The sequence below is a fragment of the Molothrus aeneus genome, chromosome 5 (genome assembly GCF_037042795.1).
Source record: "Molothrus aeneus isolate 106 chromosome 5, BPBGC_Maene_1.0, whole genome shotgun sequence".
NCBI lineage: Eukaryota > Metazoa > Chordata > Aves > Passeriformes > Icteridae > Molothrus > Molothrus aeneus.
The window spans coordinates 62,307,093-62,326,479 of record NC_089650.1 but is presented as its reverse complement, the minus strand read 5'-3'; positions in this window follow the sequence as shown (position 1 = coordinate 62,326,479).

Below are 19,387 nucleotides of genomic sequence, written 5' to 3'. Positions count from 1 at the left end.
TTGTTCTCCCTGAAGTTTAGGATGAAGTTAGACACAGTAAATGCAAACAAAAATATATTTTTTTTCTTAAATCTAACACAAGAAGCATGAATTGCAAATGACTGAAAAATATTATATTGCATATGATACTGGTTTAAAATAGTGCTTGATTAATTCAGCAGCACACAGCCTCAGTCTCTTTAAGCAATGTAGACTTAGTAAATCATTCTTAACAAGAGAGAAGCTGAGATTCAAAGAAAGCAGAGACTAAGCTAACGAAAACATATGACTGCAAGAAAGCTTTCTCAAAAACAGTGTTTATTTAATTTCAATTTAAATAATCATACTATTAGAGATTATCAGACATTGTGGTTTTTATACTCTGCTTGTGTGTTAGAAAGTTAGCTTGGCAAGTCTGTGGGATCCTGTTTGGGAATAGAAAACATAAATACTAAGAGGAAAGATTTTTATAATTGTTTAGGACATGTCTATTGGGTGTTCTGAAGGATTTAAATATAATATGACAAGATCAAACTACAAAGGAAGAATTCATCACTATCAGACCTAGAGAGTATAAAAATCTGAGTTTTACCAATTGATTAAAAAGGAAAGAATTAGGAGATTAAGGAGAAAGTAATAAAACTATTTGAAGATTATGAAGCCTGACAAACCTGAAGATTTGTCAAGTATATCTTGAATTTAATCTAACAAAGTTACCCTAATTTTAACTCATTTCAGCCTAATGTTTTTAAACTGAATCTAGAATATTGTTTTGCATTAATGACATTTATAGTGAACTGGAAAAAAACCCAATGGCATTCCCATCTGGAATATCCCATGTGAGCAAGCCATGCTGTGCTGCTGATCTGTTTGCAGTCTGTCTGGGCTAAGAGTTGACTGTGAAGGGACAATTCTGCATGTGAGCAACTTCAGGCAGCAGGAGCTAGGATGCACCTAACAAACACATTTTCACCTGGAAATGTTGTAAGGCTTTAGAAATTCCTCCACTAAAAAATACTAAACTGTAGAGTTCAACCTTAATGGTCGAGCTCCAGTTTATGGTGTAACTGCACTTCTGTAATGGGACCTGGCTCTGTGATGGTGTCTTTCTGAAGATGGAGGTCGTGTGGGGCCAAAAGGGAAAGGAGGAGCCCAAACATGCTGGGGACTTGATGCAAATTCTGAAACCAAGAGACAAAGTCAACAGCAAACCTTCCTGTGGCTTCAGTGGCCCCCAGATGTATATCTGAACTTCTGTAGGCCTAGCAGGACCAAACCAAAGCTCTTGAGTTTCAGTTATGATTCATCTGGCAATAGCTCCTGTTAAGTCTACTCAGCAACTAAAATGAGACATTGCTAAAATCTCCTTGGCAAGGAACTGCTGCACTGGAGCTGCCTTTCAAATACAACCACAACTGCAGTTTGTTAGGAGTGATTCTTACTGCTGTTCACTAGGAGATGGAAAGAGGGAAAGTCTGACTGGGGTTGAATATTGGAGACAGCAACTTTAGTCTTAAGAAAAGAAGGAGGTAAATTTAGAAGTTCAATGGCTTCTAAAATGTATATATATATGTATATATATATATATATATACACATTTATATATATAGCATGTGTGTTTATATACATATACATATACACAGCATCTGTATATATGCACATATAAATCTACATCTACACATCTAAGATTAAAAAAATATTTTTCCAACTTGTGAAAAAGTTCCTTTTCTCTGAACACAAACCATTAAGCACTCTGCAAGTGTGCCAAGTGCTGCTTTGAATAAAAAGGGAACCACTGACATTGTTTCCAGCCCGCCAAAATAAACCCACCCCAGCTGCTGAGATGGAGACCAATGGGACATATGTGTGTGATAACCTCATTCCAGAGTAAATCCAACCATGATACCAAGGTGTAATTTGAATAATAAAAACGTTTCATTAACTGTAAATCAAAACACATTTTATGCCTGGAAGGCGATTTTGAGCTTTCTTCTTCTTCCTGCTCCCTTCCTGTACCCTTCATTACAGTATAATCAATTAGAACTGAGCTTGAATCAAAACTAGGATGCCAAGAAGCTCTGAACACTAAAGAAAATTTGAAATTGTGTATATCTGCATTCAGTGGATGATTGCACATTTCTGGCAGAATTTTAGTTAACCCAGGTTAACTAAGTGTGTATTCACCAAAGAGTAGCTTTCCTGTGAGTGGAATGACTTTTGCCTGTGACTCAATTAGTAGTAGCTTTCTATGTGATTTCCTGCCCCTTCCTGCTTGCAAAGTAATGTGCTATGTCCTTAATCTCCTGCAAAATGGTTTATGCTACACCAGTTAATGCATATTTGCAGTTATCCAGAATGCCACGGTCAGCAGTCACAACTGGGCTGGAAAGCAACAATGCATTAAGCTGTGATAAATTAATCACTTGGAAACTTGTGAACATGTCCTGAGGAACTTATGGTTGCCCCTTAGCACAGTATTTGTTCCACTCTATCATTTTAATGGCTTTAGCCTCTCAGCACTACTGTGACAAAAGCATATTCTCTTTTCATTATTTCTTTTTTTCCTAAAAAAGAGATTTAAGGCACAGAGAGGAATGGTCACATAGAATGCATATGTCTGAAAAGGAAATTAAGGCTTAATCTTCACAATCTTATGTGGCTTCATTAATTGCTGGACAATTCTTCCTCTTGGGATTTTTTCAGCCCAAGTGTCTAGGACTGTTTTTAGGCATGTGAGAGGATGAGGAGGGCAAGGAGTCATATTAACATTAGGAATAAAGAAGACCAGATTCAGATAAAGTAAAAATTGGCTGAAATCCTTCCTCAAACCTCAAAGCCCTTCTGAGGTTTGAAAAAGTATAGCACACTCCTTTTATTTGCTTCATCTGCTTCAATGGTACTTCCTGACACTGGAGTGGGGAACAGAACAGTGAAAATACCATTGAAAAGCTGAGGTTTGAGTGAGTTTTGCCAAGTGTACACTCCCTCGGTGTTTTTGTTGAGGATGTTGTTCAAGATTATTTTTATTAGGCTTCTATAAACAGAAAAAACAATACCAGCACAGTACACTCAGATATCACAGATATCTGAGCATCAGGCCTAAAGAATGCTGTGGTATGTGGACTAGACACAGCTCCCTGGGCTCCAGATCAGCTATCAAGCCCTTTGGATGCACCCTAGCATTGCTTCAGGGATACTCCAGGGAGCCCATGAGTGTAAGTGACATCACCTACTTAAAACCTTTCATAGTGACTGTCAAACACATGGAAAAAACTGTGGGACAGAAAGGAGGTACAGATTCACTACAAATATTTTTATTTTACTGATGTTCTTTCAAACATAATTTCTGACAGTCACAGAAACACCAGAACCACTTCTGGGATGTCTCAATAAATCATATGCTGGTTACACATTTGTCAGATTATTGAAAAAATATTTTTGAAGACCCCATACAAGCATGCACATCTGTATTGTCAGATGTGCATTCTTGTATGCATCAATCTCCCTGAAATCCAGAAATTGCAGGAACATTTCCCTTGCAATGTTCAAGTGAAATTGTCCTTTATGGCCACACCACCTGAGGTCCCCGAAACTTCCTAAATAGTCATGGCAATTTTTTCCAGGCTTTTGCAATAGATTTTACTCCTTTTATTGCTTTGGACTGTCAAAAAAAGTCATGCACATGTTCAAGGTATTCCAGAGTCACTGTTTTAGGGGTTTTAGCTGCTTTTTTAACCTATCCAGTCCACCTTTTAGTATCTATATATGATAATCACAAGTGAGAGTTTGTGATTGAAAGATCCTGGCAATTTTCGGTGGAGATGAAATGAGTTACTGCTATCAGACGACCATCTAGAAACCTCAACAATTCAATTAGCACTAATTGAAATGGTAATTGATAATGTCAGCTCAATGGTCCCAAAACAAATGAGCCTTAAATCTGAACTGTTCCCTTATCTCCAGTACTTAGATTTATATCCTGGAAATGCTTATTGACACAGAAATGCATTTGTTGGCAAATTCATTGGAAAAATTACTGGAAGTGTATCAAATGAAACTGGAAGAAATGTGAAACTGGAAGAAGGACCCGTGAATGTATGATAAGGTATCACTACCCTGATAGGAAGGAAAGTGAAATCTCCAGATGCTGTAATTTAAAAATAGGATTCATTTTCCCTAACTTTAGGTGTTTATGGCATAAACTTTTTAGCTAAGGTTTTAGTTCAGGGGTGTAGTAACTGGCACCTAGAGCCATTTCTGTTGACTCATTAAATCCTCTCTGATGCCCAGCTGCTGCTCCAGAAAGTCACAGATTTTCTGGGAATCCTGTGGCATTTTTTCCAGCTCCAGATGCCTTTTTGGGATGCTACAGAGCACCTCAAATGGCAGTGAATATCAAAGTTGAAGCAAATGAATCATGCCTGTGGTGCCTACACTCTTTTTAGGGGAGAGAATAGTTTTATTCAAGGAAGAAGTCTCACAGTCTCTGGCTGTGATGGTGAGAGGCTGCCCACATGCAGATAAGCAGCATAGTTTGAGATGCCTTAGGACTGGCCTAAGCACACATCTCCCATAACTCACATCCCCCAGCAAATACCACAGACAACCCAGGGCTCCTCAAATGGCACAGGACACCAACGTGTGGGCAGAGGAAATGAGCCCATAAATCTCTGAATTTGGAGCTGTATCTCACATTTAATGTTAGGGGAAGTTAATCCTGTCATTTATGTCCCTACTTAAGAGTATCTTCTGGATGTATTCTGTGATTCAACACCATGCAAAAGAGAAGGCATCGGTTTTCTGGGCTGTGGACACAGCACTCCCACTCAGCTTTGAAACTGAGGATGTGGAAATGAGAGTGGAACTAATACATGGGGATCTCAGGAGTTTAAGGTTCTAACCTTCACCTCTAACCTTGTCTTAGAGGGTTATTTAAGCAGCTAACCTGGCTGGGTTATTGACATAAATCTGTCTTTGAAATATCCATCCTGAGCTATCATGGTAAATTTATACACTCAGAACAAATAAGTAAGGAACAGAGAAATAAGGAACGGGGTCAAAGCTCTAGATGAAGAAAATTCAGCAAGTACCTGGCTAAGCATAAGTCCTTGTAATGGAAAACTGTGTAGCAGAAAATCCATTTCCACAGTTACTGAAGGGATGGATGTACACATGACACCTAGTGTGCTCCAGAGGGAACCCACAGGACAAATGAGTTTCCTAAACTTGTAATTTATCGAGGTTGTGGTCCAGAAAGACACTTAAGACACATCTGAGTATCTTTCATCATTGCTGTGAAAAGGAATAGGCCTGCAATCTTTCAAAAGTTTAAATATCTTATTCTAGTTTGTCAGAAAATTACTTTGTCTGGCTGATCTATTAAGCTGCTCTACCCAGCTGGAAAACACTCTGCACTTTCATGTCCTATATTATTCCACCACTCTGTTTATTTTGCCCATTAATGAAAATGCTTTCAGAGTGGATTAGATATAATCAAAATATTATGATCTCCCCATCTTCAAGGTTTGGCAGAACATAAAACACGGGCCAATGCAGCTGACCAGGCAAGGAACAGATTATCTGTGAGAGATAGAGAGTGTCATGTTGCTGTTGCAAAACAATCCCCTGCATGTGTGAGTGGCTGGAGGGAATGCATTAGAGAAATAAACTTGTAAAGAAAATAGGATATGTTTGTAAACACAGAATGCTCATCTAAGAGTTGCATAACCTAACCACTGCCTGTGAATACCACTTGAAAAACTACTAATATGCACAAAATAAACTTTAAAATGAGGGTTTAGTGATAACATGACAACACATTTCCTAAACGACTCAAACTTCAGAGAATATCAAGGTTACCAAAGGTGACAATCTATGAATGAACAAAATGTGTGTTAAAATTTTTGGAAATGGTGGCAAATTCACAGATAAATTTTATTTTGACCCAGTGTCCCATGAACAATGAACAGTTCAATTTTTCCCACATAACAACAGATAGGATTTTTCTAGTGGATGTAAAGCTTACAGAGTGTACTCTTTGTATTATGGATCATTATAATGATCAAATCATCATAACACACTGAAGGCATCTAAATATGAGCAATGCCATATAAAAATAAATGAGAACAGAGTGGATATTCATGCAGTTCCTTCTCCAGAGGCAAATAGGGGATTAAGTACTTCATGAATGATGATGAAAAGACAAAGCACTGCAGTAAACTCAGTCCTGCTGTAAATAGACAAAACCCCATTGACAACTGAATCTGTTCTTATCCAAAACCATATTTAGGATGGAAGGTTTCCATCCCCACGGTGCATTCATTTTGTCTGTCTCACACTGAAGCAGCTCCATTGCTTTCACTAAATGGAGCTGTCATCTTCTTAAATAAGTTCCTGCCCATAAAAAGACCCCAAGCATGCATAGAACATTGTGTGAGAAAAACAGCTTCCTATTCTGATCCATGCCTTTGATTTCACAAGTCCTGTTTCTATCAGCAATCACATTTACAGCACATTCATTTTAATTCCCCAAAACACTGCATTTATATGAAGGAACAAACCCCTATTATCAGAACAGTCCTGATGCACCTCCACAGTTAAGCTGACATACAACACTTGACCTTAGCTCTTGAGAAAGTACAGCAGGAGATTACAGGCTCAGACAGCAGAAGTGGACACATGAAGTTCTTGCTATCAATCCAAGTTCTTTGGGATTTAGCTTTACCTGGGATTTCTCTCCTGGAGCTGTGACACAGAATCCAGTCTCTGTCCAAGTTTCTAGAAATGCCATGGCTCAGGTACCAGAGTTCCTACAATAGTTCAGGGTTACAGGAAAGAGTGACCACAGATTTCACTGACACATGGCTGTGTTCTCATTCCCCAGCTGTCAACATCAGGTTTCTCTTTTGCATACTGAAGTTCCTGCCTGGAACATTTGGCTGGATTTCCTTTCTACAAAATGCCTGAGCACAAACAAGAAGTTGCTACAACACCAAAGTTTCTGGGAGATTGGCACATTTGCTATGTTCAGTATAAACTGAGAATATAACATTTTCTGATTGGTCAAAATAAGGTTAAGTGCTTTGTTTAGTTATAAAACCATTTTGCTATGACTACATAATTTTCATTATGGATATGATTACATCAGCATCATGGTTTATCACTAATTGTCAGATCATGATATAGCTGTTATTTCCTGCTGGCAATTAAGAATTTTGAAAGTATGTCTATCTCTTTTTTTGTGTCCAAAGAAGTTTCATCAACCTCAGAAGCACTTGTGTCAGAAATGTGGGGAGGAAATCCATTCAGTCTGGGTGTCAGAAGGAGAGAGTGTTGAGCAGATTTATAGAAATGATTGAATGTTTGCAGCAGACTTCACAAGCCACAGTGGGCTCCTCCAACAGATGTGACTCCACTCCTGAGGAACAAGTTGCCTGCTCCTACACAGGTGTGAATTAAATTGATGTGGAAGTAACTGAGATTTCTCCATGCATTTTAGAAAGAATTGGATTAGAATTGAATTAGAAAGAACTGGATTAGAAGTACGATCCATCTCTGCTCGGATCTCCCAGCATGTAGAAATGCCAATATCAGTAGTAATGGGTACCAATCCAAATGACTGGCTGAAAGCAGTCCAGACTGAATAAAACCTAACTCTACCATTATGTCCATCTTTACCCAGTCTCTTCTGGGATGGAATTGCTGTGTTTGCTTCATGGGTGCAGAAGAAAGGCACTCAGATAAATGGGCATATCTTGCATGATGGGTTTCATGATGAAGTGTATACAAAATAAAAATCATAACCTTTGTTACTGTTAATCCTGCATTTAACTAGATTACCTAAAGCATGGAACCAGGGTTAGGAAGGAGTATGTAGCGAAAAAGGAAAAAAAAAAAGACAATATATACATTTAAATGAGAGAAAGGTAGAAATGTATCGTTAATAAAGACAATGTGTCATTCCTTGCTCTCCAATTCAGAGTAAATAAAATAACTTTATTTTATTTCAAACATATCAATCAAACCATTCCATGAGTACAATGGCACCCTATTGTTTCTTATGGCTTCCAGACTGAATGGGAAGTTGTGTATGTTTTGCTTGGCAGAATTGAATCTTCCCCTCAAATTCCACCAGCCAGGTCTCAAGACTTACCTTTCTCTGTCAGAATCCCCTGTAATTCATTATTTTTCATTTGAAGGATCTCTCTGAAACCTTTCCTGCACTTCTCATTCCAGGCATCCTCAGGGATGTTGTGTGTTTTTGGAACACTAGAAAGTGCTGTCTGTTTTCAGACTCCTTTGCTGTCCCCACCCAGAAGCCACTAGCATTTCTGAAGAAAAGTTGGAATACTTCCTGCAACATCCTTCTCCTTCTGATTTTTAACTGCATGGGAATGTGAAATGAAGGCATGCACCAAGACCAAGGGCATGGCTGGAGTTCAGCTCCTGGGGAAGGAAGCAGCAGGTGAGGCTTCTCATTGCTTCCCCACATGCTTTGCTGTGTTCACAGAGTTTGATTCATGGCTTTGTGGCTCCACCATATCAGACCTGACCTTGAACACAGGCTGCTAAAGCCTTATGAGGAAGGAGAGGAGCTGCTGATGTCCTTGGGGATGTCCTTGAAGACTTGACACCTCCTTGACCACAATGATGCTTACTCGTCTTGAAAAATGTCCCTCTCAGAATGCCCCAGAATGGACACTGGATGGCAACAGCTCCCATTTTCTCCAAAGGGGAGAGGTGAGCACTCCTTCTGCCCAACTCAGTGCCTGTGGATCTGCACTTTGAGCTTTTCTGGAGCTTTTCATGTATCTACAGTGATGTTAAGGAGAAACTGAATTTTTTTTCTGAGTCATGCTCAGACAAGTTAACATGGCACTTAACAGACTGCGCCATCTATTGTGCTACCCATGCTCAAAAGTCAAGAAATGCAGAATCCCCTTTTTCCCAAATCCTACACAGTTAGAGCAGAAAGGCAGGGTCTGTAACTGAATTTCTTATCAGAAGTGATCTGCTTAGTAATAATTTCTGACGTGTTGGACTTCTGTGCCATTGGAAATTCTTACTTCCATTTTCATAGGTGATTTAGACACATCCTTGTGAAACAAAATAGTGGAATTCATTGCTATAAGTACTAATTTGTAAATATTATCATTAAAAAAACTATAAAATTATCACATGAACAGGAAACAAAGGCCAGCCCAGATCCATAAAGTCTTCCAATTTCTGCATTTCTGTGCTTTAATCAACATTTATGCAAAAGAAATTAGATCTACCTAGTGGTTACACACTTAGCAGTCTGTCCTTCTTAAAACATTTCTTTTAATCCAGTTCACCAGCAAATAAATGTTAAAGCCATCAACATTGCTTTTACACACTGTGGTCATGCTCCTGACTTCTCTGCTTGGCTTCATCCATTTGTAGAAAGACACAATAGAGAAAGGAAGCTGTTAATGTAATTGCTGTCACTGATGAATGCCACTAAAACAATAAAGTAATACTAAGGATTAAGGAAAAGGACTCTGCAGTAATGTTGGTTCAGTGTTTGTGAGATGGCAGGAGAGTTGGTGAGATAGTTCTGCCAGAGAGACTCTTGGGATGTTGTAGCCTCTCTTTAAAATGTAGTTTAGCAGCAGTGGATGCAGTTGCTGCACTTGAGTGGGTCTCCTAGTGCCATAGAGTACTTGGTGTCACAATACATTTATTTCAACTACATTTATTGCATTCAAACATTTCTGTTTAGTCACATTGGAAAAATGTGAGATTGCTGGAAGTCTTCTGTATGCTCATTTCTTCTTCCAATTTCTCATTTGCTTGAGGCAAATGATTTTCTGAGAACCTTAAATGTGACTAAAGATGCAATAATTCTTCCCAGAAAAAGCAATAATACCATCCAGCAGTATCACATTCCCACTTCTTAATTACAGTTCTATGCTTTGGTTATTTGTTGACAGTAACCAACATGCACATAGTTCTGCATAATTATACCACAGGTTCATTAGGATCCATGCACATATATGTGTTTGCCATTTGGAACTCACATCCATCCAAGCCTGACAGATCATGTCAGTGAAAATAAAATTAGTCTTAAAAAATGAAATCTAGTAAGCTATGGGTAAAAGCAATTGAAAATTTTAGAGAAAATGGACTTTATGGAGATCATCATTTTTCCACACTACAGAACACAAATGTTCCTAATATAAAGTTGGAAAATGTAAAGTAACAACTGAGGTAGAAATTGCTGTATTTGTATAGGTTAAAATTTTGCTGCTGGTATTTCTCAATGTCAATTGCAGTTAGTTTGGACAATGTAACTTTGGGTGTCACACTGGGATTTAACATCACTTTTCTCAGAAAAATTTTTGCAATCAACAACAAAACCCAGAAGTGTGAAGTTTAATGGCTATGGCCTAGAGGTCATGAGAGACTTTACAGTGATGCCTAATTTGAAATGTCTTGGGCAGCTGTAACTGTCAGGGCACATCTTTAGCAAAAGGCTCTAGAGACTCTTACAGACCAGACAGATTTTGCCTCAATTTAAGCATTTCAATGAGACATTTAGGAAAGGGGTTTGGTCATCATAGACTCTTTGTTAGAGTTAATGAGGACAGATAAAGACATGCAGAGGGAGAATCAGTTGTTTAGCAGATTGAAAAAAACCTGGCACGTATCTGGAGCTGAAACACCCTCTGAGATGCTCAGCTTCCTCCTGTCTATTGACTGACACCTGAAGTGGAGAGGAAGGAATCCAGCCTCCAGAGCACCACTACTTCCTAAGCATCCTCCCCAGTGTAAATATTTCAGTGTCTGTGTCAATTCTGAGTTCTGCTTATGCTCTTTGGCAAGCAGCAGTTTGGACCCTGCTCCCTCCCTGGTCTGGAAAACTGCAACTCATTTCTCTGAAAAGTGACCTCATCACCTGTAACTGAGATTGCAGTCACTGTTTACTCCTTCCACTGAGAATATATCACTGTGCAGACACCAATGCAGAAAGGAGAAAAAAAAACCCCAAAAAATTACAAAGATGACTGGCTTTGGCTGAGGTACAGCAGCATTAACCTGCACTGGGCTGGAGACAATGCCTTGAAGCTAAATCCAGAAGTTTCAGGAATCTCATTGCCACCAACTGCTGATGTTTCATGCCCATTTCCTTTATGAGTCTGCCACTTTACCCAGTTAGGACTGGATATTGACATGGTGCAGGAATTATTGGGGAAAATAATCACCTAGGACCTGATGCACCAAGGACAATGCTGTAAAAAAGGGATGTAGAATATCTTTGCACATAACTCTTAGGTGTATGACAGTTCAGTGTGATGGATTCATCTGAATTCAGCCGGTGAGTTGGGAAGATAAAATCTACAAATTAATCTTCTATGTGTTCTTATGTTATTCTCTTGTTCTAAGAAAAAACCTTGGTAAATTGAATTTTATAGGGTTCTTTTACTATTCAAATTTCAGCAACAATTATAAAAAGAAGGGGAAAACATGATAGATAAGTTTCAGCAGTACTATGTGAGGTCCCATTTCCAAATTACAAAGAAATGTTCATTTGGAGAAGGATCATGAAATATAACTTGTTAAAAGCTTCCTGGAAAAAAATGGTACAGAAGAGATTTCCATTTAAGGACTTTGCAGGATATGCCAGCTGCTATTTTCTATCTGTACTGAACAGCTAAGGAATGCTAAAGTAAAGCCTTTAAGTATGATCACAATTTAATTTAATTTTCTGATATTTATTGAATGTTGGCCAGTTACTAAAATCAGAATTTTTAAGTTAACCTATCTTCTTAAATTTCAAAGCCTTTTTTGATGAAGCTGATTCTGAATAATGTACCTGCTCCTAAGATAGCTCTTGTTTAGGGCAGTGATTTTTAAGAGCAGGAAACTGAAACACTTTCAAAGCAATCAGGGCACTTTCACAGATTCCCCAGGGTTTCTCAGAAATGCCTTGACTTGAATGAGCTGCTCTGAGTGCTGGTAATTCATGGATCTAAAGAGAGGGCTGTAAGGTAGTAGCTAATATTAGCCAAGAAAGCTCTGTGGTATCCTTATGTTTGAACCATGAGAGTCCCAAGAGAGTTCATAACATCTGCCTAGAACTCTAACAAGGTTAGCTCTACTCAAAGCTCACTCAGCTTTTTTAAAATAAATCATGACATAATGGTAAGTTAAGTATTCCACTTCCCCAGCTTTATGTGCAAATCACCGAGTTCAGCTATAAAACTATCATCTGTTTCCAGATACTTAACATTTATTTTTCCTTCCATAATCAAGAATTACAATCACAATAAATAAAGCTCAGTTTACTCTGCTGTTATTCCATGGCATCCCAGTGATGGGAAACACAAGCAAGCAAGGTTTTATTGTCAGATACAAATGTCCAACATCCCTTTAAACATCTCTGTGTACGTGCACTTCCTGTGGGCTGGATAAACCCAGCTAGTAAAACTGCTGCTGTAATGAGCCTGGAGTGTAAAACTCAACAGAAAACATATTTTTATTGAAGTGACATGGAATTCATGTCTGATTATGCTGTCTTTCTAAAAAATCACCACCATGATATGCTCTGGGGAATCTCTGCAAGGCTTTCCAGGCTATAAGAAAATAAGCTATTGAAGTAAGAATAATAAACAGTTAATTAACTGCTGCTTTTGCATGGCAGCTACTGGATACTGAAATAATATGGAATTCTCACAAGCCATATTGTCAACTTTACTGGTTTTGGAGGTTTTTTGTTGGGGTTTTTTGTGGGGTTTCATTGTTAATTTGTTTTGTGTTTTTTGTCTTTTTTTTTTTTTTTAAGGTGAGCATTGTGAACTTTTTAAAAGCAAATTCAGTAAGAGTGAAGCACAGATGCTTTATGGGCAGCTCATTGTCCATAGTGTTTTATTCATGCTTGGTTCACAGAATTATCCAATAACTGTTTCCTCTCAAAATTTTTTAGATGAGTAAGAAATCATTAATGGATTTCAGAAGAGTGTTTGTAGTAGTTTTTGTTAAGTTTTTCAAGCCACCATTCATTTGAAAATTTCTCTAGGACAGTTTCTGAAGACAAAAGACTTTAAAAAGAAGGTTTTAATTGCTTATGAACAATGCTAGAACCAGGGGTGCACTCTTTTTAAACCATGCTGAGATTCAGATTGATCTTGTCAAGTTTCAGCACTAAAATTTATGTATGCAGCCTCAGTCAGCAGGGCAGGCTCATTCCACAGTGAAAATAAATGGAGAACTCCACTGGGACATTCGTTTTGTGTATTCTCAAAACCTATCTTCAGACAGATCAAATCATCTCTTAGCAGTGCCTGTATCTTTGGACTGATGAAAAAGCAAGATTTAGTGGTGAATTTAGTCCAGAAATCTATTTTAACCCACAAAAGTACTGCCAAAATGAATCCCACCCTGAATGAGAAAAGAAAGATTTCTAAGTGTCTTTGTGTGTTTCTGTTCAGAAGTTTCAATATTTTATGAATCAATGAGATATTTCTGAAGACTTTCTGGACTTCAGAAATAAAGACATTAACCTGCTCAGTTCTGAGTGTAACCTGGATGTATGCTCCCATCTTTTGGGACATAATTCTGGAAATCAAAACCCATGCACAGGTATGAGGTTCACTTATCTTAAACATCTCAGTTAAATACCAATAGTTTTGTTTTATATGTACTCTAATTTAATTATTTTAATGCAATTTGGTAGGAATAACTACTTCTTTGGTAATTATATTCAGAGAGATGGTTGCAGCTACTGCAGATGTACCAAAATTAGTTTTAAACTCTCTGCTTTGGGTTTTGGTTGTAATGCACTAGCAACAGAAAGGGTGTGGTTGGAATGAAATAATTTTACTTTTTCTCAATTTTTGCAATCCTTTTCCTCTTTTCCTGTGACACAGAAGCAAGGTTCATCAATCTAGTAGGTACTGGAAAAGCATTAGAAATATTTTTATCATTACAGAATTCAGTCGCTAGTGGAAATGCTGCAGAAATTGTGAGGGGCATTATTATGTTTTGAGAGTTAAATCTTGCATGTGTTGCTTTTTTGTAGTCAGGGATTTTTTGAAAAAAACACACTATATTGGTGAACTGACTGATATTTAGAAGATAAGCTGTCCTAAGAAGAGTAAAAATGACATATGAAAAGCAAAAAAGCAAAAAAGAAACTGCATTAAAAACAATATGAGAGAGAAAAAACATTATTCATTTAATGGAGTGACAACTGGCATTCACTTGTGATCTAGTAAAGCTGAGGTGCCTTTGTAGTAAGAGGAGAGAGTAAGTAATTTCTAAAGTTCAATTTAGTCTGAAGCAAATACCTAGAAGAGTTTAAATAAATTATGTTACAATTTCTCCCCACAGACTGCAAATAGAATCCAGAGTGACCAGCTCAGGTATTGGCACCTATTAATAGAAATGCTTGGAGTTAGGTGAGACAAATCCTGCCCCAACAGTCTGCAAGAGGATGTCTTCTCCAATCCTCTTTTTCTGTCTCTCTTTCCATCTCTGGGGTAAGATGGAATTTCTGGGAAATCTGGACTGTCATAAGAAAGGAAGTTAAAACTCCAGCAAAAACCTTTGGGTGTATAAAGAGCCTATGAATGTTTAGGCCTCAAAACACCCTTACAAAACAGAAATGGATTGCTTTTGTTTCCTAGGATTAAAAGGATAATTATTTTCATGCATACCTAGAACCAAATTGTTGGTTAAATCCTCTCAAACATCCGTATGGCTTTTAGAGGGAAATGATTAGCCAGCCATGCTGTGCTGCAGACAATGATTGTTAGTTCACTGGAACAGGAGGAAGCTGTTTGAGGAGGTGAAGTCCACACTGGGTTACCACTGTGCAGAGACACCATGAGTGAAGGAAATGCTTAAGGAACCTGGATCCCAGCCTCACTGCACAGAGACAATAACAGGGCAATGAGCCCAGTGCTATCCTCAGTTATACAGGGTAACAAAAACCAGCCTAGCTCAATGATTATAGGCTTCCCAGGTCTCCTTCAGGAGGGAAAGGATCATCTAAAGACCAGAAGAGAGTAAAGTTTTACTTGACTTCTGGGCAATTCTGTTATTCCCTGTTAAGTCATTCTGGGAATAGAGTGCTTCCATAAATTAGCTTTCCTGAAGATATGCAGGGTCCTACATAGAGGACTGAAATGTATTTCCCTTTTTCTGGATCATTTAACTGTTTTGAATCAAGCAAGAAAGTAAAGTTACATTCAGGAAAGGGTACATACTGTGCTGCTACAACTTCCCAGCAAAGAGCTAGGTAAGTAATAAATCTGTAATCCAGTAGTGATGCTGAGAAAGGGCAAAGCACTGGCTTGTTCTCTTTCACTGATCTTATTTCATAAGGTAGATTGACTTTATTAAGAATAGAAAGTAACTTTTTATTTTTCTCTTTAACTTTGTAAGTTCTCATGTTAGTTTTAAAATATCTGTTCTTCCAAATCTGCTTGCTGAGAGCTGCACAATACCAATATACACTGTGTTAACAAGCCATCCGACCTCTTTAAATATGTGCCTATGTAGTCTAATAATATTAAAGAAAGGGATTCAAATACAAATGATAGACTGTTTTATATCTATATAGAGAGAGAATCCAGTCATTAGGGATGTGGAATATGGGGAAAGACACACGGCTGTGTAGGTCTGGATTAGGAAACAGCTTCCAATTGCTTTTGTCTTTGATGCTGTGGAATTTATTTGCTTTGTTCTTGTAAAGTCATAGGAGAGCTGGTAGGGAAGAAATATAAATCTGTTTGAACCCCCAGAAATACCAGGTGTAGAGGATTAAAGTAAAGCTTTTTAAAAGTTCATATCAAGCAGACTCTATGAAGCACATAACTCCGATCTATTCTTCCCTGGGTAAAAATTCAGAAAAAAAAAAAAAAAAAAAGATGCAGTGTGTAAGTACAGAAGGTTTACAATTTTCCCTTCTGTATTCAACATTTAAATTGGATGGACATGGGCCAGTGGCTGGAAGAGAAGAAGTTACATGGGACAAGTTAATATGCATTGGCACAGAGCTTTGTATTCAGGCCTGCTTGCATAGCTCCTGCTGTTGTTATTAAAAGCTCTGGATATCCATTATAAGAGTCATGTACTTTAGCAATCCATACTGTGGAGAGTTTTACTGAAACAAAATGATTACTTTCTTCTAGTAATGACTTTTCTAAATGCCTTTTTCTTACCATAGCAAAGTTATTTGAAAAATGTGATTTGTGCTGCAACTTCAAACCAAAGAAACAGAGATATATAAACAAACAGACTTTTTTATTTCTCCTCCATTTCTTTACAACTATAGAATTTAAGTGGCTTTAAACCATTGCACCAACTGGCTGCTTAGGGTGCCATTTCCATATTTTATATCATTTATGGAAATAAAAATATTCTATGCTTTTTCTGACCACAAGCTGAATACTAGCTGACCAACATGAAGGTTTGTTTGTTAATGCTTTGCTATTATGAAGTCGAAAATATTCTCTTTTTCACAAATTGGAGTACCTATGGTTGGATCCATTCTCCTTTTCCATTCTTTGTCATCTTCCTGCTCCAATATCACTGTGTGGTTCTGCAGTTTGATTCTGGTCATGAGGCTGAGTTTATCTGTGCATGGCAATCCTCCAGTGACAATGATAATAATTATTGTGATCATGGTTAGATATGTACACAGGAAACATGTAACCAAAATAAATACTTTATCTCTCTTTCTTTGGAATAAAATTAGGAATTATTTCTGTTGTTTTTGGAAAGTAAACAAAGATTCTGACTTGAAGACTGAATTTAGGGTAGGAGTTGGCCACCACTTTGTTACAGCTCGACTTCTATATAGGAGTGAGGGATCTAAGCCACTGCTTAGATCTAGCCCATGAAGATCTAGTCAATACAGTCAAGAGGGCTGAAGAGGGAAGGATGTCACCTTTGTTTTTACTTTTGTTAAGCTGTCTTCACTGATATTTTTCATACAACTTTGCTCCCTTTCTCTGTTATCTGCTCCCCCAGACATCCTGCCAAGCAGTAAGGCAATGTAGAGAGAGAGTTTTGCAACAGACTGGATGTGCCCACACATGAGATGGCAACACCCCTTCGCTACTGCTACCACATCTCTCTCTCTCACTTGTTTTCCTGCTACATCAGCTCTGATTGCCCCCTTAGCAGAGCTGAGAAAATGCTGCAGAGAGGAGCTGAACTGAGGGGTCAGACCTGGGAGAAGATCAGGGCTCAAGGTCCCACAGTACTGACCTCCAAGACCCACAGGTGTGACCTGGAGGGATGCAGCTCTGGACCACACTGTACAAACAGAGGTAGCTCACCCTCATTCAAAATCAATTTACTTTACTCATGCTATCTGTCAGGAGCAGTCCTGATTTGTGCCATGTTTGAATCATGTCAAGGCATTTCTGAAAGAGAGGGAATTGACGCAAATCAAATGCTTGTCAAGGATGTGAGAAATGAAACACTATTTGTAGCTACAGCACAGAGCTGGAACTGGTTTAGATTCCCCCCAGACACTCCTTGAAGACCAAGGCAGCACACAATGCACACTTCAACATGCACCCAAATTGGTCATGAAAATGGCAATTTTTTTATTTTTTTTTTTTAGGATGGATGAAATTAATTGGTTCAATTAAAAATGCATTCAGAGAATGTAGGGGTTTTCTTCTTTTTTCCTGTCCACTGTCAAGTTGGGAAAAACGGAGGAAAAGGATGAGCACACTGGTTTTTCAAAGAAGTCAAGCTTAAAAGAACCTTTGGGGACAAAAAGGGCAAAAGAAAACATAACCATACCTTCAGAAAGAATCAAATGAAATATTTTTCATAATTTCTTGTGACTGGAACTATTTGCTACAGCAGTATTCATTGATTTAATTGTTCCTAAATTACATTCATGGAAACTGTTGTATTGGTCTGAAAAAGCCAACAGAAACAATTTTAATAGTTAAAGGTTACTATTAAAATGTCTTCTGGGAAATTATTTTCTTGAGTTCTCATGGTTGTCTGTGGTAATGTGGCAAAATGTCTGCTGCATGTGGGAATCCAGATATTAAGATTCTAGTTGTGTCAAAATTCCTAACAAAATTACCTGCTTCACTTAAACCCATAGGCATTTCATTTACAAAAGAGTTAATTTTTTCAATGGCCTTACATTTTGTGTGCAAAATATATATTCAAATATGGATAGTAGCACCTACACCAAGTGCTAGTTTAACCTGATATTATTGGGAAATATGAAATTTCCTTCCCATCTGTTTCATTGGAAGCTCCTGCAAATTCTACTCCCTGAGAAAATTTTGTCTGGGAATTGTGGCTTGGTCTTTGCTAATTTAGGTTCTTGTTAGTGCTCCATGGGGCCGAATCACTGTCGTGTCTGATAAGTTTCCCTGTTATTTGTGGTGGATATGTACATAATCTAGTTTCACCTGGGGTAAAGATTACATTATTTATTGCTGTTTCTAAAGTATTCTGGGTGCTCAGAGTTAAGTCATGCAAAAACAAAACATGAGAACTGAAATCTTGAAATCTTTCCAGTATGTGTTTGGCTCACAGAAAGAGATGAGAGAAAAAGGGAAAACCTCATCGCTCAAAGTTTTGGGGGTTTTTCCCTACAATTCCACAATATTCTGTTTATTTTAGAATGATGCTTAACTCTGTAACCAGAACAAGTGGTACATGGATGTACTTGCATTGCTCTAATTCTAATTTAAAAATGTTTAGAGATGTATATTGACAATTATATTCTGATTAACAAAAATCTTGACAAGCAAAATTGATGTAAGCACTTTTCTCTCCTTCCCTGATTATTTTTTAATTTTTTTCTTTACTACCTTGGTCTGATCTCCTACACAGAGTGAGGGACATCAAAGTCCAGAAATCATCTCATTTTCCTCTGTTCAGCCTTAAAACCTGATTTGGCTGAGATAAAATTAGCAATGGGTAAGGATTCAATATATTGAACACTGCTCTCCTCTTCCTGGTGTTTGGCTGGTCTGAAGTGGCAACCCTACTATTACTGCAGTGCTTGTTTCATCACGTCTCCTCAGGTTTCCAGAAGCCTCCTTGCAAAAATCACAAGAGTTCTTTGCACTTTCTGCATGCATTTTGTTAATTATACAAGTGACAGAAGTGAAACTGCATAACCAGGAAACATCAGCTCTGTGAACTTAACAGCAAATTAGGGAAATTTGCAGAAACAGAAGAAACGTAAGAGTGTTTCAGTCTATCCTCCACCATGCTGATGATACATCCAACCATATCTTTCATACATATTTACCTGCACTATTCTCATTACTTTGCTCCCGTTCAACAGTTAGGACTTGGGCAAAACAAATTAACAGTGGGAGTGAAAGGGAAAAGTGGAGCTAAGTCTCAAAATCTATTATTGTCCTACAGAAAAAACTTGAGCTCAAATCGT